This window comes from Danio rerio, chromosome 12 (genome assembly GCF_049306965.1).
Source record: "Danio rerio strain Tuebingen ecotype United States chromosome 12, GRCz12tu, whole genome shotgun sequence".
In the NCBI taxonomy this organism is placed as follows: Eukaryota; Metazoa; Chordata; class Actinopteri; order Cypriniformes; family Danionidae; genus Danio; species Danio rerio.
The window spans coordinates 7,466,537-7,488,664 of NC_133187.1; the positions used below are offsets into that span (position 1 = coordinate 7,466,537).

At 36.1% G+C, this 22,128-nt stretch overlaps 1 protein-coding gene across 26 annotated transcripts in view; it reads right to left on the reverse strand.

Annotated features, from left to right (window-relative positions):
* Positions 1-22,128, reverse strand: part of pcdh15b (protocadherin-related 15b) — a 506,664-nt gene that overhangs the window by 381,343 nt on the left and 103,193 nt on the right. The window lies entirely within an intron of this gene.

Sequence of the window (22,128 nt, forward strand, 5' to 3'; positions counted from 1 at the left end):
TCAGGTTTTCAAAAAAAATGAGCAGTGCTTCCAGCTTATTCCAACATTAGGTGGAGAGGAAGCTGCCATAAACACACAGGCCTTCCTTTTTATAGAAGAAGGGGAAAAACACTGTAGTTTAAATTCTGTTTTTAAAAAAATCAAACCATACTGATCTATGCCATACATGGAAAAAAATTAATATAGACAAAACCACTGGTCATTTGATGAGCTTATGTATGTTTTTTTTTTTTTTTTTTTTTTTTTTTTTTACCAGAATAACAAAGTCACATTTGATCAATGTTTCAGTGAACTTTAATTAGTTTGAAATACAGTCTAATACATCAGCTCAATTATTTTTTTTTCCTTCAGTTTGATAATTTCTCCAGAGTAGTGCATAATTGGCATTCAGATTACATTTGTCATTTTTTTCAGCATCTAAGACGTGTCCCTACAGTTTAATTGGATCTCTAACATCCCTGAAAAAACACACCAATGAGCCCTCTGAAACTTGACATATAAACCTCAAAAGAACAAGGATGGCACTAACACACCTAAAAACAGAAAAATGTGTTTAATTTGTCAGGGGAAAGTGAGACTAGATGTCTGCATTCTGTAGTTCCCTACATCAGAGGTCCCCAACCTTTTTATCACCGCGGACCGGTTAACGTTTGGCAATGTTGCGGGGGGGTGGTTCACGTGAACACAGCTACTGTGCATCCATAGCTATATACACTAGATGTCGCCTGGCCTATTGTTGTCTATTGGACGGAATGCGTCAGTAGCGCCGCCATCTTGCTACAGGGTAGCGCTCCTTTGAAATGAATGCGGGACCAAGGTACAGTGGAGGATTGTGGCCATCTAAAGCCAGAGATTTACACATATATCTATGATCGGGAGTTTTCCTGGATGTTAGTGTGTAATTTTTTTTCTAATTACGAAAATTATAATTTTACATCACTTTTCTACATTGATGGATCAGTGACTGCACGGGCATTCCTGACAAAAAGCTTGTGTTTGTGTGTACAGAAATGTACTATTCACCCTCCCTGTTAAATTTGATCTAATTATGTCCTGAAACACACCTCCTCTCCTGCTTTAACTTCTCATACTGACAGAGGGAGCGATTCGTTTGTGAATGAATCCCCCAAACGACTCTTTCACTAAAGTTAGCAGACAATAATACAAGTTTCTGGCAGCGCAGCATCTCATTGTCATATTTCTTTTGCATTGTTTGTTGATTTTATTCAACAAAACTAGCATAAGCCGAGTGTTTAGTGCGAGTTGGAGCTGCTTTGCCGTATGGTCAATGCAGTGAGTGACTGTCATCATCAATAAAGTTACCTGATTAGCACAAAAGTTCAGAACATTCAAAAACAGAAAAAAAATTAATATTACCTATGAAATGTTCTGCCTTTGTGCTTTGTTTTCTTTGTTTGCTCGTTACTACACCCGTAGACAGTGCTGAAGTCCTGCATCTTCACGTAATAACACTGTCTTGACTAGTGCAGTTGAATGACATTTGTCCTGGGAGCACTGTACCAATGTGGCGGCGCTATTGACGCATGCTCAGGGTCCCTATGCGATATCTAGTGTATATATCTGTGCTGTGCATCCAGGTTAATCATGAACAACTCAGTGCGCATGCGCTAGTTGCACTATCGCGGTCTGATTATGATTCAATCAAGGTTTATATGCATCAAATACATAACATCTGTGCCAAACATCTTAACTGACGAACATATTAACAATAATACAACCGTATAGCTGAATTAAATGTATGCATTGGCATGTTACTGCCCTAATGAGTATGATTATGTGAAACTTAATTTAGATACATATTGCAATGATATTGGGTACTTACTTAGCGATGCACGCACACATATATGCACAATCCTTAAATACTCTGCTGATTTGGACTCTATAAAACTTTTATAACTTTAAACTATCAACAACCACCACTGAGATATTCTAGCAATTGTTCTTCCCGCTCCTTGGTGGATTTTGGCATAGTCCATTTCACGTGAGATGGCGGGGGTGAGTGGAAGAAACCAAGTCACGGGAGGAACATTTTCTACAGAAATAATTTATGAATTCTTATGTGGCCCGGTACCAATTGTTCCACGGACCGGTACCGGTCTACGGCCGGTGGTTGGGGACCACTGTCCTACATAACCAGGATTTTACATGGTTATTTTAGTGTCATTTTGATTTTTTAATTTCATTATATATGTAAGGGATAAAGTATGTCCAAGCGATTGTTTTTGCAGAATAAAGCCTGCCATTGTATAAGATAGAAGGGCTTTACTCCGTAAAAACAAATAGCCTGGATGTACAGTACTTCATTCATATTCATGTAGCCTATGGTATAGATACACTTTTATGTTCGTTACTACTATCAAAATGTACCAAAAAGCGAACCTTACCATAGCACTTTTTGCGTACCCTTTCCAAACGGTCGCTATAGCACAACAAAAGGGTACCAAAAGGCTGTGCTAGACACGCAGCTGAACGTTATTGGTTTACAGTGTAACGTCACTTGTCCTTGCAACAAGCCAGGAGATTGAAAACACAGAAAGCGGCATTTTTAAATACACAGTCGAGCCATTACACCGTAATAATATATACATATAATAAGAAGCCATGGTCAAGCCGAGCTCAAACAAACCTTGTCGTCGTCTTGATGAACAGCCACAAAGCTAAGCAGAAGAGCAGAATCTTCCGTGTGTCCTGTTGTTGTTTACAAGGCTGTCTAAGCGCGAGTGGTTTCACTTTATTTGCGGTCGCTCGCTGCACGTCTATAATTGAAATAATGAACTTGAGCTTATTATTAAAACGTGCTCGTGATTATGGAAGTGCGGCTTCTTTCATATCACATTCTTTCAGAAATGGACAATCGTGAGAGCGAATCGTGAAAAAACAAAGGAGAAGCCAAAATAACAAAGCAGGAAATGATTCTTTCAGCAACCTAAAACATGAACAAGTCACCATGTTTAATTATCATCATCGCCTTTTGGGTTATAATGAACTCAGAATGATGGAATTTCTTTCTAACAAGAGGTTACATGTGCTGATGAAGATTAAAATTAAAGATGAGAGGTTTGCACTGACTGCAGGTTATGGGTTTTATGTTATTTTTAAACCCAAATAAGGTCTAAATGTATGTTGTGTGTTGTTTTTTTGTAAATTGGTAACATGTTGAAGACTGCACGTGTCTGCATGTTTTTATATGTTGTATTTTTATGTATTTATTTTATATAATTTCAGACGCTACAGCAGTATTTTGCACTATCCTTGATCAGCAGTTATAATCAAATAATGTCCATAGAAAGGTAAGTAACGAACATTTAAGCATTTATGTGTATAAAGCATCTGTTTTGTGAGAAGAGCTTCTCATATGATATGTAAACGACCCGTGCTGCTTTACTTTGACATTTCCTTGAGCAAGATTGTCGACTGCAACTTTGTCGTAAACCACACCTACCAAAAGGGTACCAATTGAACCATTTGGTAGTGAAGTCACAAGCTTGATAAAGGTTACCTGTACCGTACCATATTAAACTGAACCATACCACCCAGTGGAAACGAGGGAACAATCTAAAAACTAGACAAGAAACATTGTTCTGAACCGAAATAGTATAAAAACTCTTTTTTTCAATGCAGAGTGATTGATTGGTTGGTTGGTTGGTTGGTGGGTTTGATGGTCGGTCGGTTAATTGGTTGGTTGGGTTTGGTAGTTTGGTTTTGGTTGGTTTGTTGCATTTTTATTTTGGTTGGTTATGGCAGTCTGTTTGATGGTTGGTTGGTTTTAGTAGTTTGATCTTGGTTGGTTGGTTTTGGTAGTTTGGTTGGTTTTGGTAAGTTGGTTTGTTGGTTTTGGTAAGTCGGTTGGTTGGATTTGGTTGGTTGGTTGGTTTTGGTAGTTTGGTCTTGGTTGGTTTGTGGGGTTTGGTTGGTAGTTTGGTTTTGCTTGGTTGGTTTGTTAATTTGGTTGGTTTTGGTAGTTTGGTTTTGGTTGGTTGGTTGGTTTTGGTAGGTCGGTTGGTTTTGGTAGTTTGGTCTTGGTTGGTTTTCTTATTGTGTTCGGTCAGTGGGCTGGTTGGTTGGTTTAGGTAGTTTGGTCTTGGTTTGTTTGTTTGGTTGCTTTGTTGGTTGGTTGGTTGGTTGGTTGGTTAGTTTTGGAAGGTCAGTTGGTTGAATTTGGTTAGTCGGTTGGATGGTTTTGGTAGTTTGGTCTTGGTTGGTTACTTTGTTGGGTTTGGTTGGTTTTGGTAGTTTGGTTTTTGTTGGATGGTTGGTTGATATAATGTCTAAACAACTGAACAATACTCTATAATGTTTTATTACTGATTCATTACCAGCAAAAATTTTATTTTCAAACAGCATTGCAAATAATTTTTATAATCAATATTGAACATTAAAACATATAAAGCTAAAGGTAAACATTTTTGCATAGATGATGCATTAAGCTGTGACTGTGGCAATGAGAGAAACCTTTAAAAGACAGATTTGTTAGGAATTAAGAACACAAATGTGCAGTATTTCATGCTGGTGTACCGAGTTCTGTGCAGTCAAGCTTATGAAATCTGTGAGCTCAGTCCCAGCTTGAAATCAGCCAATCCAGCGATTCGTCCATAAAAACCAAAAGGCCACAGCTCAGTTTATCATCACACTACTAATTGCACTTCTTCTGGTGATGGAGCGGAGGCTCTGGGGTCAACGGCGTGACAGATCGCTAAACACACCGACGATCTGCTTCCAAATGCCAAACCACTAATAATCCCAGAGGAGTGCTTTACACTCAAAGATAACCACAGCTCCCCTGTTTAAAGGTGAAGAGGGTTATTATTTATAATGTTAAAATGCTGTCTTGTCTTATCTTAAATTTGGGTAAACACCAACAGTTGAGGTGTCCTCCTATTTCCTGATTGTGAATGTCTAGTCTGACTCAAGCTGGTATTGTGCTTTTCATTTCCAGCCTCCAGTGTTTCTAGTCAAATTAGTAAATTTTCTTAAACAATAGTGTGAAGGTAAACTACTGTATAGTTTTTAAATTTGCACATGGCTTTACTAGATTGCCTTCCATCACCACGTTAATGCACATTTAGAAGTATCACATAAGAAATGATTAATGCATAATGCCAAATTTTGAACTAAATCCCCTTAATTTGCAAAAAATGAATTATGTAGTAGTACTTTACTTATATAGCACATTTTTTACAACACATCGTTGCCCAAAGCACTCAACACAATCAATACTAATTAAAATAACAAATAACATTTCGCACATACGCAATAACTAAAACACAAGACTAACCACTTAACATTAAACAGGCTCAAATGCTAAAAGGACAAAGATGCAATTTCAGAAGGCTTTTAAAAACAAGTAAAGTTGACGTGTGTCTATTGTGAGGTGGAAGCTAGTTCCAGCATTTTGGAGCGATAACATCGAGAGCCACATCTACCTTTTGCTTGCACTGGGTCCTTGGTACAGAAAGAAGACTGATCTGATGACCTTAATTAGGTATAGAATTCTGTTGTTTACAGAAATTGATTGCAGTACTCCTAGTACTTAAAATAAGAGCTTTCCAGGAATTATTTTCTCATCTCAAGAGGCTGTTATTGTCTTGAGAGTCATTGCTAATGCTTCAACATCTAATGCTGGACAAAATTCTTCAAATCCCACTCAGAGTGGGTCAAGTAGAACCAGAGGCTTTACATTGGTCCCATGAACCAGCTGTACGTAAGGTTTAAAGTCAAGTTCAAAGTCAAGGTCAAATTCACTGTCTCCCTTAGGAGAAATTTGTTGTTAGAAAAAAAAAAGAAGCTCTTCTGCACATAGACACCCACAAGACAACATAAAACACACACATTAAAATTTCTAATTCTAAAATGCATCCTTATATAAACAATATTAGGATGTATTTTAGAACAATAATATGAACAAAATGATATTTACAACTATCATACCTGCATAATTGGACCCTATATATTCTTCCAGGATTCATCAGCTTATACTCCAAGAGCAAAATATGCAAAGAATCAGATAATTTCACAATCACCAATGATCGCTGGTAAAAACGCAGATTGCTAAAGGACAAATCCACCGTTATATGGACTACATATTCAGTCATGCACCGCTCACACACACCAGTTCCTCATTCCGGTAATTACACACTTACACAGCCAGAAGATCATTATGAACTTTTTGGACTTTAAATACAGTGCTCACACACACACACACACACACACACACACACACACACACACACACACATACACATACACATCTGGGCTGAGTCTTGTTTATTTGTTTGTGAACATTATGACATGTTTTCCTTGCATTGCCATGTCAGATCCTTGTTTTGTTTATTTACACTGTCTGCTGCCTGCCTTTTTACCATCCGCCTGTTGTATGTCCACAAGTCTGGTTTGCCTGTATACATCTGTTTACCTCTGTGTTAACCGTTGCTTGTCTGACCATTCTATGTTGAATAAACCTGCATTTGGATCTGCACTTCCTTGTCAGCGTCCCCTTCACATTACAGATAAGATCTCATTGGCTTGTTGAATTATGAACAACTCAAAAATGTCCTGTAGCGAACCAAATGTCTCAATTCTCATACTTTTTAGAGGTTGAGTGTAATGGAGGCTAGCTATAGTGAGAGCTGTATTAGTAAACTTCCAGACGCACATTAGTGACAGACCATAGATGTTGTAGTATTTAGGATCCTCTTATATGCTTCTGTTTATATTGCCTACATATGCTATTTTTATTATCTTATATTGCATGTGGATTACGTAGAACATGTGTAATAAAATTGGTGCCGTGACCCAGATGGGGGTAAGGCTAGTTAGTGACAGCTGTTTGAGTAAACCTCACTGCCTAAATCTCAAGTGAACTAAAGACACACACTAGAATGCACTAGTGACAGACCCTGGAAGTTATAGTATTTAGTGTCCTTATTAGTGTGCCTGCTTCAAATGCCAGAATGTTCAATAAGAATCTGTCTTGGAGAGGGTCAAGTAGAAATAAGGGGTTATTTTGTCAAATACTGCTCTATTTGCTTAATCACTTCACGTTGCACTGGATTTTGCACTGTTAACTGTGAGCTGTGGTGCCCAATGTGCAGAATTAATCAATGCGGTGTCACAATGTTACGGCTAGATGCTTAGCAACTGACAGCCAATCACATGCCTCATTTTCACAAGCTTCAGGTAATTGTTTCAGCGTTTGAGGGGAAAAATATCTAATGGTGATGGAAAACAAGTCAAGTAGAGTGAATGCGAGACTGTTTCAACATTTATGAGCTTGTGAAATAGCAGAGCCTTCAGGTGAGTTTCATTTGGGGCATATTTTCACTATAATTAAACATTTGGTCACTTTATTTTGATGGTTCGTTGTTGAATTTAGGTTACATTGCATTTACATGCCAACTAATTCTCATTAGAATATAAGTAGACTGTTAGGTTGGGGTTAGAAGGGGTTAGGGTTAGTGTAAGTTGCCATGTACATGCAAAGTTTCTTATAGTCAGGTAAACGTCTGTTGAAGGAGCAGTATCAACAGATATTAAGCAGACAGCCTAGTAATACTCAAGTGGACCATCAAAATAAAGTGTTACCAAACATTTTGTGCTTACACAACAACATTGTCAAAATGATTTGAGTTGGCAATTTCACATAGTAAAGAAACACTGGTGCCATTTTTATGTACCGTTACTTGTATTCCAAACACATAATAAACATGGACGTGATGTCACTTTTGTAAATAAAATCATGACTTTATCATTTACAAGGGAATGTTAATGACATTGCTATCAATAAATGCACATTTAAACCCATTTGCAATGCACAGACGTTTGCAGTCAAAATATGAGAGTTGCCTGCATGTGGAATAAAGTATAAAAAAAAAAATCTAGTGACAGATTTAGGTTTATCATATTCCATAAAAACTCCCGGCCACTTTATTAGGTACACCTTACTACTATTTAAATGTATATATAATTTGCATCATATAAACACTATTGAATATCTAAATATACATAAATATGCATACATGTGTGAATTTGTACACTCACTGGCCACTTTATTAGGTACACCTTACTTGTACCAGGCTCTCTTGCCTTCAGAACTGCCTTAATCCTTCATGGCATAGACTCAACAAGTTACTGGAAATATCCCTTAGAGATTTTGGTCCATATTGACATGAGAGCATATCTGTAGCTGCTGCAGATTTGTCGGCTGCACATCCATGATGTGAATCTCCCATTCCACAACATCCAAAAGTTGCTCTATTTTATTAAGTTCTGGTGACTGTGAGATCTGCCATTTGAGTACAGTGAACGCATTATGTTCAAGAAACCAGTCTGAGATGATTCACACTTTATGATGTGATATCCTGCTGGAAGTAGCCATCAGAAGATGTGTACAGTGTGGTCATAAAGGGATGGACGTGGTCAGCAACAATACTAAGGTAGTACAAAGTGTGTCAAGAAAATATCTCCCACAACGTTTTTCCAATCTTCTGTTGTCCAATTTTGGTGAGCCTGTGCGAATAGTAGCCTCAGTTTCCTATTCTTAGCTGACAGGAGTGGCACCTGGTGTGGTCTTTTGCTGCTGTAGCCCATCCACTCCAATGTTGGACATGTTGTGTGTTCAGAGATGCTCTTCTGCATGCCTCAGTTGTGACGAGTGGTTATTTGTGTTAATGTTGCCTTTCTATCAACCAGCCTGGCCATTCTCCAATGGCATCAACAAGGCATTTGCGCCCACAGAACTGCTGCTCACTGGATATTTTCTCTTTTTCAGACCATTATCAGTAAACACTAGAGATGGTTGTGCGTGAAAATCTCAGCAGGTTTAGGTCTGGCACTAGCAACCATGCCACGTTCAAAGGCACTTAAATCACCTTTCTTCTCATTTCTGATGCTCGATTGAACTGCAGCAGATCTTCTTGATCATGTCTACATGCCTAAATGCATTGAGTTGCTGATTAGAAATTTGCGTTAACAAGCAGTTGGACCGGTGTACCTAATAAAGTGGCCGGTGAGTGTATATTTTTGAGAATTTTAACAAGGCTATATGTTGTCCACATTTGGTCACACGTTTTCGAACAGCCACCAATTATTCAGCAATATTACTAAATTGTGATTCACATCTCATTCTCAGTCCTGTGAGGTTTTCGGTGATATCACATTTATAACGTTGTTGCTTTCACAGACACAAAAAGAACAAAAAAGGATGAGAAAAAAAAGTGCTCATTAATCATAGTTAGCATGTAAATTACACATCTTTGGAACAGAATTTTGGGGATTTCACAGCATCAAAATAATTCCGCCTTAATTATAATGAGCATGTTTTGGCCCTCTCACCTTGAGCTGTCACTATGGTGATTTATTTAAATGGAAAATACTGGCTTTTTTGTAGATCTAACGGAGATTCTGCTTACAAACACTCAGCCCCATGCAATTCCAACCATATTATATTAAAAGAAAAAAAAAAAAAAAAAAACGGTTGAAGATTTGGTCCATGCAAATAACTGAGATTCCCTCTAATCTCCAAGAAAACCTAATTCCTGACCTGCCTCTCTGGAGGCATAATTAGGAATGATTCATGTTTTACTTGCCAACTTTTCTCAGCAAACTTCACAGCCTTAGAATCCACCGATTGGGAGTCTTCCATAGAAACTCAAACGACTCCAAAAATGCTTGAAAGTTTGCAGGAGCTAAAAGTCATTACTGTGATCCCGAAGAAGCTGCAGAAGGGTGATTACCACAGATTACCTCCACCTGCCTGTAGCTCTGGTCTGTGGCACCTGAGAGACGACATGCCCGCCGCAGTGAACTTGTTCTAATGAAGCTAATTACAAGCGAAATAGAAGGACGCCGCAAGGTCCTCTATGAGTGCATATTCCTGTGATGGCTGGCAGCCTTAAAGGTGATGGGATTATTATGGTGTACCTGCTTATTCTAAACCACCCCGCTGGGCACTGTATCCAATTTATATGCTATGTATATGGCTGTGAAGAACTGCCAAAGTTGGCAGAGTAGTAATGAGAGGGTATCATGGCGGAATGCAATCGAGAGTTGGGTTAATGTGGACGATACCCTGCATAACCTCTCCACTACAGGGTAATGCTGTTGGATAACACTTCATTTATTAACGTAACTACTGGGGTTGTCTCAATAGTAGATTTTCCACCACATGGTTAAGTTTTTTTTTTAATATTCAAGTTTTTAAAGATATAATTAAGGTTCTTTAATCTTGTGACAGTTGAGTGTTTCAAATAACCATTACATCACTACCTACAGTCTGAAAGGATGGACAAATGCTTTCACGTCGGTCATGCTAAACGCTGACCCTTCCATCTGAGTGTTCCAGCAGTAACAGAAACTTTTTTCTGATCTTCTATCATGCAGTTTTGTCCAGACTGTGTGAATCGTAGCCTCACTTTGCTGTTCTGTTTTCAGAGATAGTCCTCTGCAGACCTCGGATGTAACAAGTGGTTTTTGAAGTAATGCTGTCCTTTTATCCGCTCAAACCGGTCCGAGTCTATCCATTCTCTTCTAACCTCTGGCATCAACAAGTCATTTTCACAACAGAACCGCCCCTCTTACTGAAGATTTTACTTTCTGTAAACCCAAGAGATGGTTATATGTGAATATTCGAGTAGATCAGCAGTTTCTGAGACACTCAGGCCATTCTGGCACTTACAACAATGCCATATTCATACCAAGCTGTCAACTTAATCACCTTCCTTCCTTACTCTGATGCTTAGTTTGAACTTCAGCAGATGGTCTTGACCACATCTACATGCATAATGCATTGAGTTGAAGCAATTAAAGTGACCAGTGAGTGTGCATTAACCTTACGGACAAAGCCTATTACTATCCTGATTATTATCCTTATGAACAAAAACTATTATTTTAATTTTCACCAAGATTACTATATATTGTTAAAATCAGTGCTGATAGCCTGGTGGGCAGTGTGCTGACATACGGTATAGCTCAACAACATTGCAGGTATCTGGAGTTTGAGTTCTAGCTTGTGAAAGCTTTCCTGATACTGATCCTGTCCCACTCTCTCTCAAACTGCACTGCCTGTCATCATACTCATAAATGATGAAAAACAAACCGAATAAATAAAAATACATCAACAAAATATGCAGAATACTTTTAACTAAATATGCAATGACACGCTTTTATTTTATGCTAAATAATCCTAATGTTACTGTAAAGTCATCCATATTTGTTTGAAGGATCCTTTCATGCTATATTGAGTCATGCCATATTATTATTGATTAATGCTGGGCTCTCGCATCACGTCACCCTCCCTAGTTTACTCAGAGCATGTTTTTCACCTCATTCAAATGTTCCACTTGGAGTTTATTTTTTATCTTACACACTTTTTTAAGTTTAAGTTTATCAACGTTAATATTCCTACAAGGGGGCAACTAAATTATGGTAGATGCATCATGACACAGCAAACACATATAAACAAAAATAACACTTCAAGTGAGTTCACACTCATACTAGTTAAATGCGTGTCTCCTGGGAGAGAGCCCGTTTCATTGGAGGAGAGAGGAGTCTGAGTCTAGGTAGGTCTTGAGAACTCCAGGATCTGTCTTTGCTGCTGTGTTAGTGGGCGGGGCTGCAAGTTTAAATTTTAACAGGTTTGCACGCACAACAATTAGGCGGGGCTTATGTTTCGAAGCCACGTTATGCCGAAAAGCCAAAACATTCGTTAACAAGATGATTCATTCTAACCAGTGAGTCGACTCTTTTTTTAGATGAATCAATAGTTTTAAAAACTGTACACTTTCAGATTTAAGCCATAGTTGGATGTTTCACTTCACTTAGAGCTGTGCTACACACTACATGAAAGGTCATTTTCAAAAACCCATAATAGGGGCTCTTTAACTAAATTGGCCTTAGGGTATAAGTGTTTGTGTGCATAGGTGATTCCCAGTACTGGGTTTTGGCTGGAAGGGCATCCACTGCATCAAACATATGCCTGAATAGTTGGCGGTTCATTCCGCTGTGGTGACCCCTGATTAATAAGGGACTAAGCCGAAGGAAAATTAATGAATGAATTAATTTTAAGTCCATGTCGCCGATCCCTAGTTTACATGGTGACAAACCTGGTGTCGTTTTTAAAAACATGCACTATGGCATTCATTTTTATGTGCTAAACCAATACATCAAATTATAAATCACTCTAAAATTAAGTATGAAGACTGATATATAGATCCACTTTCAATTGATTTCTGTTTATTTATAACCAATAAAGTCTTCCATACAACATATATTTGACTTACAGAAATCTATTGGCCATGTTTAAAAAGAGAGGGCTGACACAAATAGAAAACCTGAACCTAATGTACTGCTGTATACACGCGTCATTACACAATTACCTCTTAAGATCTAGGGTGTGAGCTTTATATTCGAAGCTACTGTAGGTTCAGCAGTGCTGCGTAAGCAGAAGTATACTGGCAAACGAATTTGCCATCCAACCAATTTCTGAACGAGGCAACATTTTCACTTTAAATTAAACTGCTGCCTTGATTTGAGAGAGCATGTTATTTTCCCTTCAGTCAATAGAGCCCAGGACTCAATATAGCCTCGGAGAGCTGTATGTACATACCTGTGACAACTGAAAATTCAATTACAACTTAACACACACACACAGCAAAGCATTAGTCGGTCACGTGACTTTGCCTTTCTTTCCACTCCATTTGTTTGCTCTTGTTGTTATTCAAGCTTCACTTTTACGGCTGGCGACAATTCACTCCATAAAGTTATGACTCGGCTTGAAACTCATTTCGCGCACGTTTTAGACAATGCCTGCTGCCTTCTGCTTGAATAAGTTTATTCACATTAAAGAGATCTATGAAGGCTTTTGTAACTGAGCACCTTTAATTACTTTTAGTGCTTAACAAAGGCGTGTGCTTAATGGCGGCGTGGGTATAATTTCTGCTCAGGTCTTAAGACTACAGGAAGAGAGTGAAGTTAAATGGAAAAAAGGTGAATATCCCAGTTTTGTTCATAAATGTAAACACTTTTGGAATGTGACCCATGATAAACATTTAAAAGTCATTTGATTAACCCTTGTGCACTATTCAAATGTACTACTCTTTTGTTATGTTCGGGATGAAAACACATTTTAACTGCTGTAACTGCTGTGTTTTTTTATTATTTTTATTTTTTTATTTTACATAAATCTGTTAATCAACCTCAGTCCTGATCAAAGCAGTCCTGATTTTAAAAAAAATACATTTAAATTACATTAAATTTAAATTTTAATGGCCAAATTTATAATTGATGTCACTTATTTGGTTAAAAAAATACAGACAAAATGATGTATTTTCAGTATTAAAAGTAAGTGTGTACTGGATTTGTATTACTTTTTATCACAGTACTTTTTATTACAACTATGACAAGTGAATGATTATTCACACCCCTGGTTTTGATGCATTGTTAGATTTTCATTATTTCTCCCTAATTTTCTGTTGGTGGCTGTTTTTGCCTAGGGTTCCATAGTAACCACATTTGATGGTGAATAAACACATAGTCTTTAGCCCCTTTACACAGTGATACCGGTAAATATATGGAAAATTTCCGGAACGACTTTACCGGTAAATTCAAAAGAGCGCTGTTCAAACAGGCGAGGATGTTACGGAATTTTTCCCGAAAAGACCGTTTACACATCTATTCCAAACAACCGGTAAATTCTGACATCATTCACCACAAATGAGCCTTAAACGGCTGCGCTTGTTTTTGTAAACATTTGAGTACATTACATACTCTGTGGATGATCAATATTGAGAACAACTTCGATGAAAACATATGGATGATCACTTTTGCATGTCGAGATGTTCATAATATCTGTGTGCTGGTGTTCACGGCTGTTTCACGGGCACACTCAAAGCTTGAAGGTAAACAAACAGCGGCTCATCATAAGCATCTTATCGATAAATATATACACAGTTGGCATTAAGAAGAACATATAAACGTTATCTGACTAACTTCTAGCAGCTAAATGCGTCTGGGAAAATATTCAAAGGCTTTTATTCTCATAAACTGCGCGGATGTAAATGCGTCTGACTGTTTTGATTGGCTAAAGCAGACGTCTCACGTCAGTTCATTCTAGACGTGCACGCGCTCTTTCCGGCAATCTTCCTTCTGCATTCACACAGCGCAGCATTCCGGCAAATTACTGGTAATGTTACAACTTCTTTCTGGAAAATAGACAGAACGAATTTACAGGTATTTTCAAAAAGGACCTGTTCACACATACAACCTTTCCGGAAAGTTGCCGGTAATTTTCCAGAAAGATCTGTATGTGTGAAAGGGGCTTTTGTTTTTGTTATCTCCATGTAGTTCTGAGAGCTGAAAGCATTTTCATTTTCTTAGACACATCAAGGTAAGTGCGCAAAGGTCACTCTCACACTCTCACAGACACAAGCTATGCTTCCATCCAAAAATGTGAATAAACTTTATGCGCAAAACTGGATTATTGCATAAAAGACGTGCAAATAAAGCAGCGTTTTTATCCAATGAGTTCTGCGATAAGAGAAGCTGCGTGAATCTTTGCTTCATTTAATAAATGACTTGCGCCTCAGAAGACAATCCAAACACGCAGTGAACACGCGGTGGCGCTTAAAGTCTTGAAATGTAGAACAGACGCTCTCGATTCTGGAGGTAATTAATAATATAATAACACTAATACTGAAATGGTTAGGGTGTTTTAAAATGACCAAAACAACATTTCAGATGTTGTACAGTGTGCTCAGCCTGCTGGTTTGTCGATAGGCACACATTTTCATCATCACATGATGTCTTATTTCAAAATCACATGACCTTTTTTAATGCACATACTGGAATTTGTTCAGTAAAAGTGTTTCCATTGAAGTTTATGCGCATCTTTTCTTAAAAATAAAAAGTTTATTCTACTTAGTTATGCGAATCAATTTTTTTATGTGCATTTTCAAAATGTATGTGCACCTTGGCGTTTCCATCAACCACATATCCAAAATGTGCATGAAAACGGATGGAAATGTAGCTACTCATACACACACTTTAATTTGCTGTTATATTATACATATAAAATAAAAGCTCTTTTTTAGCACATGCCTATCTAAAGGGTTAATGGTGCCGATGCATGCAAAATGCAAAATGCATGATTATATTGTGTCACTGTTTTGTAATAAAAGAAAAAATGTGGTTATAATGTAAGTCAATGGGTCAAAAACAGCCACCAACAGTAAATTATGGAGAAAAAATAAATCAATCAATCAAAAACAATGCATTAAAGGCAATGTTGTTTCACATGTTCAAGACTTTGATAAAAGGTAAAAAAAAATCCAGTCCACAACTGCTTTTTTTTTTAATTAAAAATCATAGTTTTGTGTTTTTGTTCACCAAATCAGTGCCATATTTTATTAATTTTGTAATTAAAAAGTTAAAATTCTGTAATTTTCTATGCATTTTAGTAGTTTTTATCAGGACTGAGGTTGATTAAAGTTTCTTCCAACTGCTTACAAAATCTTTTCTGAACACGATTTCTTAAACATCTCACTCAAAATGCAAAACTACACCCCAAATCTGCAAAACCAGAAGCTATTTCTCAGCCTTGAACTGTCAATTGCATTATCAAAACACTACACACAATTCTCTACCTAAAACAAAAAACTCTAACAGGAATCTACTTGCTTTCTTTTTCCAAACACAACCGATCAAAATGCACTGTATGCAAAATTCATCCCGTTTTGTGACCTAATCTAAAGTAAAGACTATTCATGCTTTATAAATCCCCTAAAAATGAAAAATAAAGGCTCAGTTAAATTCTAAACAGGAAAAATGACAGAATCGACTTTATTCATTTCTACTTATTTGAAGATAGGCAAATGAAACTGTACTTCAATGAAAAATAAATCTTTGCAACCTTATCTAAAATAAAATCACTGTAGAGTTTAAACTTTGCTTCTTATTATATTGTTAAATTATTATATTGTTGTTCTTTCCACCAGTTTTATATTGTATTTTGACACTCCTGTTATTCAGCAATGTCTAAACTTTACAGTAATTTTATTTTTTTCAGATAAAAGGATTGTTTATTTGATCCTGAGCCTTTAATTGTTATTTATAACGAATTTATAAAGCATGAATAGACTTCACTTTAGATTAGGTCACAAAACTAGATGAAGTTGAGTTAATAAAGGATTTATTAACATACAAATTAACCAATAAAATATGCCTGAATAAAAAGAATTATAAATGTTCATTTGAATAGTTTATAAGTCTTAACTAACTCATTCTGAATTATCTTAAAAACCTCCAACTACTTTTAAATACAAATGGTTTGTAAATAATGCAAGAAATAATTTAGTAATGAAAAATAAATCATTAACAAAGTATGAAAGTACAATTATTAAGCACATTATAAATGTGTTTACAAGTCAAGAATAGAGCATTTGTAGCTGCAGTTATAAACTGCTGACTAATGTTTATTAATGTACAGTTAATGCTAATGAATTCACTAGATGCTAATGCTTAGTAAATGATTCATAGTGTGTAGTTATTATAAAGTGTTACCAGCAAATCTTCTCTCCGTTAAACAGAAATTAGGGGAAAAAATTAACAGGGGGGCTAATAATTCAGGAGGGCTAATAATGATTACTTCAACTGTATGTAACTATGTATGTACACTGTACATACACACACTGATAAATGTAATTGTAATTCTAAAATATTAGCAGGTTAAACAAAATTAATTAGGTTATAATGTCACTATCAGATCATTTAATTATAATAAATTATAATTATAATATATTTATAATAAATTTAAATAAATAAAATTATAATAAATTTAATTATATAAAAAAAAAAAATATATATATATATATATATATATATATATATATATATATATATATATATATATATATATATAATGATATATATATATATAACATCTTAGTCTAGTGTGAATATAAAATGTAGGTGTGTGTGCATTTGCTGCTTCTTACAGAGTTCCGAGAGTATGCGAATGCTATGACGTCATCTTTAGAATTCTGCTCTGGCAAAAAGTGCAGTTCTAAATCTGACCTTCTGTTGGTGTTTAAGAAGTTTACAGTTATCCACAGCTACTTTTCCTGCTACTTGAATTGATTTTTGGCCTTTCATTTTTCACGATGGCAGTGTTCAGAGCACTTCAAAAGCTTTTTGGCTGTTTTACACCTTTCTTGCGTGTTACGGAGACACAGAAGTGTGCTCCGCAAGAACTGGTGGTGGCTGAGAAACATGCAGAGAACGAGGCCATCGACTGCACTGAGAACGATAAAAAGTGCAGGAAGAAACGGCTCAGGAGAAAGCCGAAGGCGTCAAAGCCTCTTTTGGCGGAAGTCAAATCACGGCCTGTTCTTCCACGTCCCGTTCCTGTAGCAGACGAGCTGTTCTCCTACCACTGCTCCTCAGTTCGTCCTCCTACCAGACGAGCTGCTACTCTGAGTCCAGTAAAGCCTCAGCTGTGCTCTGCATCTCCTCCAGACGTCCTGTTTCTCAACACTGAGGACGAGGAGAACGAGACCTGTAGCTCTCCTGAAAGTCCCAGACCACTGAGACGAATGATTGCTTGGGAGGAAAAGGAGGAAGAATCCTGGATGAGCAAGGAGGACCTCTGTGAAGCTGGAGACTTTGAGTTTACCTCTCAGTTTTGCACAGTGTCACTTGACAGTGCAGTTTTTAGTCCTCCAACAAGGCAAGCAGCTCTTCTGAATGTGTTTCTTGACGCTCATGATGCTGCCGCTCTGCCTGGAGCGTGTCCATCGCATGAGGATTTCTCCAGCCATTCCTCTTCAGTTCGTCCTCCTACAAGACGAGGAGCTCCTCTGAGTGAGTTTCCTGACACTCATGATGCTGCCGCTCTGCCTGGAGCGTGTCCATCATATCAGGTGTTCTCCAGCTACTCCTCAGTTCGTCCTACTACAAGACGAGGAGCTCTACTGAGTGTGTTTCCTGAAGCTCATGAGGTTACCGCTTTGCCCGGAGCACGTCCTTCATCATATAAGGATTTCTCCCGCTGCTCTTTCTCCCTCTGGGCCAAGGAGAGGGCAAAGAAAAAGGAGGAGAAGAAACTCCTGACGGAGAAGGAGAAGAGAGATAGAGGGCTGCTGTTTCATCGCTTCACGCAAGATCTGAAACTAAAGCACCTGTGATCAGCAAACACAACCTGATCTACAGTTGATCCCTCCCCTAAATCTCCAACTCCCCCTGAACCCACTGCACACTCTTCTTGTAAATAAAACTGTGCAAATGCTGAATGATTTCTGAGTCTTATTGACTGTTATAAAACATGGTTCATATTATACACAACTAGGACTGCAGAATATACCGTTAAATCGTTTCAGCATTTATAATTGTATTATGTGCATCAGCAATATTCATATCACACAATCTGTAATGTTGATTAGGTATTATAGACTCACGATTAAAGTATTAAACACTCATGATACTGTTTGAGCATACTGTATGTATATATATATATATATATATATGTATATATATATATATATATATATATATATATATATATATATATATATATATATATATACATACAGACATAAATACATATTTAAACACACACACACACACACACACACACACAAACAGAAAGCTATATAGTCTTATTTTAAATTTGATTATTCAATTGGGGTATCTAAAAACTGCCCCCAAAATCATAAATATATTTTATTAATATATTTGCTCCACTTATGACTGGTTAAGCGATTAGTTTTATATATTTTATGGAGATGCACACTTTTACAAAATCATCCCACCATATCTAAAATTATGAATTCTTCTAAAATAATAGAGATATTTGTTTAATCTAGAACAAACAGGGTTATTTTTGATCTTTCAGAAACCAGCAGCAGCAATGATAGATTGGCTAAATTTTGTGTAATAACAAAAACTTTTCAAAGCAAAACCAATAAAAATTATAAAAATGAATGACGAAATTACTAAATTAATCTGTAAATTTATGTAGTTCATTTGAAATAGTTATTAAATTATAATAATATTTAGTTAATAATAAAATATGTACGTGTGTAACTTGCAGAAAAGAGCAAAACCTATTAAAATAATAAAAGGGAATGACGGGATTATTAAATGTAGTTCATTCAGAATATTAATGAAACTATAATATTTAGATAATAATAAAATACCTAAACATGTAACTCAAAAAAAAAGAGCAAAATCAATTAAAATAATAACAATGAATGACAAACTTACTAAATGAATCTATAAACTAATGTAGTTCATTTAGAATATTAATTAATAATAATGAAAATAAAACAATATTAAATAATAATAAAAAAATATTACACATTATTAACAAACTTTTCCTCCAGTATATATATATATATATATATATATATATATATATATATATATATATATATATATATATATATATATATATATATATATATATATATATATATATATATACTGTCTGGTTCTTGAATCTGGTTGGCTGATAGCAGTGCAATATTTTGTCAGTAACAGCACTCGTACCGTCTGTTCGCCCTTGTGTATTACTGCGCTCAAGCGACAGCAATAAGCAGAGGACACTACAGTTTGACAAATATTGCTGCTGTTGGGCAACATATTGTCCTTTGAGGATTTTTAAGTTGAAAATATAGTTGTATAGATTACAACTATGCAGTTTATTTATAAGGATAGTGCCTATTTTAAAATAATTATGTCTGAAAAACAGCGTGTCGGCGGGTATTAGCCTATCTTTGAGCAAAGATGGTTAACAATGTTCATACACAAGATGGCGACAGTGACACATAATAAGCCCCGAGAGAAAAAGAGTGTAATTTCAAACTACAGCTGGTCGAATCATTATTAAACAGGTAAATTACTTTCTAAGTCGATGTCTCTCTTTTGTATGCTGTAGTGCTGTATTTTTACCATAGTAATATTATGATCCCCTGATTGCAACAGAGGAATACTTGGAAATCACTGTAGACTGATAGCATTTCATGCAGTTCAGCCTGATAATCTTAAAATTTGAGCAAAATTATCTGTTTTGTCATCACTTTAGACATTTGGCTAGAGAATCATTCAAATACTTGCTCTAAAGTGGCGCAGAGGGTAACATGATCGTCTAACAGCAAGACGATCGCTGGTTCGAGCCTCGGCTGGATAAGTTGGCATTTCTGTTTGGGGTTTGCATGTTCTCCCCATTGTTGGTGTGGGTTTTTTCCGGGTGCTCCTATTTCCCCCACAGTCATAAAACACGTGGTATAGAAAAATTGGCCAAAAATTGGCCATAGTATGTGTGTGATTGAGTGTGTATGGGTGTTTCCCAGATGCTGGAAGGGCATCTGCTGGGTAAAACATATCCTGGCGGTTCATTCCACTTTGACGAACCCAGATTAATAAAGGGACTAAGCTGAAAAGAAAATGATATATAATATAATATAATATAATATAATATAATATAATATAATATAATATAATATAATATAATATAATATAATATAATATAATATAATATAATATAATTTATGTTCTTAACATGACTCTTTTTCATATATATATATATATATATATATATATATATATATATATATATATATATATATATATATTATGTGTAATGCTGAATATTTATGTATATATTTGAAAATTGTCTTGTTTACAAGGCTTCATTTATTTGACTCGTCGCATCACATGATCCAACATAAATGTTTCTAATAAGTGCATCAATATTAAACCAGTTGGTAAGTGTTTTGTTATTAATGTTAAAAAGGTATGTTTTTATGTCATTATAGTACTTTTGGCTATTATAAAAATACAATAGTCTAAATTGTTTAAAAATTGTTTAAAAATAATTACTGAAGCTGCAAATGACTGATGACACTGCATCAAAAGAATATCGGTGAAAACCCAAATAATATTATGGCCCTTAAACTTCTGTTTTAAAAAAGGTCACATCATTACTATGCATATATTTCCCAATATCATCCTGAATGAGCTTGATATTCAGCTGGATGACCATCGCTCTGCAAATTCCCCTCTCCCTCAGTGCGTTAATGTCTGCTTTGTGGAGATAATGAGGAATTATTGGTTATATGGCCCTGAAACCCATGTTTGCTTTTCTTTTTAATTACCTGTCAGTCCCTGCCAGCTGTAAGCATAACAAATGGCATTGATCCGCAGAAGCATTTAGGCAAGAGACAATTTGGCTAGGTCATCTAGATATTAACGACAAAACATATTTCCTTTTAACAGCATATTTCCACTATAAGTGAATCCACGGAGGAGACGTGACACGATCCCATTAGAAAAGCACAGCGATGTTCTGTAACACGAATCCACCTTAAAAATCAAGCCGATGTTCGCAAGCTCAATTAATCTGGGAGCTCATTTCCTTCAAAGAAAGAAAAAAAAAAAAGCCGGATCCTTCAGACCATTGCAAATTCCCTCAAGCCTTAAATTTGTCTTATGAGGCAGGTCCAAGCGGAATGAAATGAAATGAGATTTTACTCGCTTAACAAGCTCATTGTCTCTCAGCGTTAAGTACAGCACAGTAAGAGGCTGCTTTTGAACACCGGTACGGATGGCTGTCGTGTGATCTAAACTGTGAAGAAAAAAAAAAAAAACAAGGGGAAAAAAAAGAAAGAGCAATTATATTTTAACCAGCGCACTGGGATTTCTGAATCAAATGCATTAGGAAATGTGAATCACTTTTTTAAAAAAAATGCACTGTAAGCCCTACTGGTGTAGCGCTTTTTTTTTTTTTTACTATCAGCATGAGGTCTGGTTCACATTAATTATACAGTTAGTTAATTTTTCCTATCAAGTCCACGTTTGTGTACAAGAGCAAATGAGACATGTAATTATTAGTGAATGAAACCCAGGATACTGAAAATGAAAAAAAAAAATGGCATGTTCATTAATGCTTTTCTGTATTGTGTGATTTTGATATTTACACTTTTAAATTGCATTACAGAATTTTAAACATTGCTTTTTAGATGTTGACATTTAACTCATTTACAGTTTAATTTAACTAATTTAAACTAAATAAAAGTTTACAACTACTACGTATAAAAATAAAAGCTAATATGAAAATTT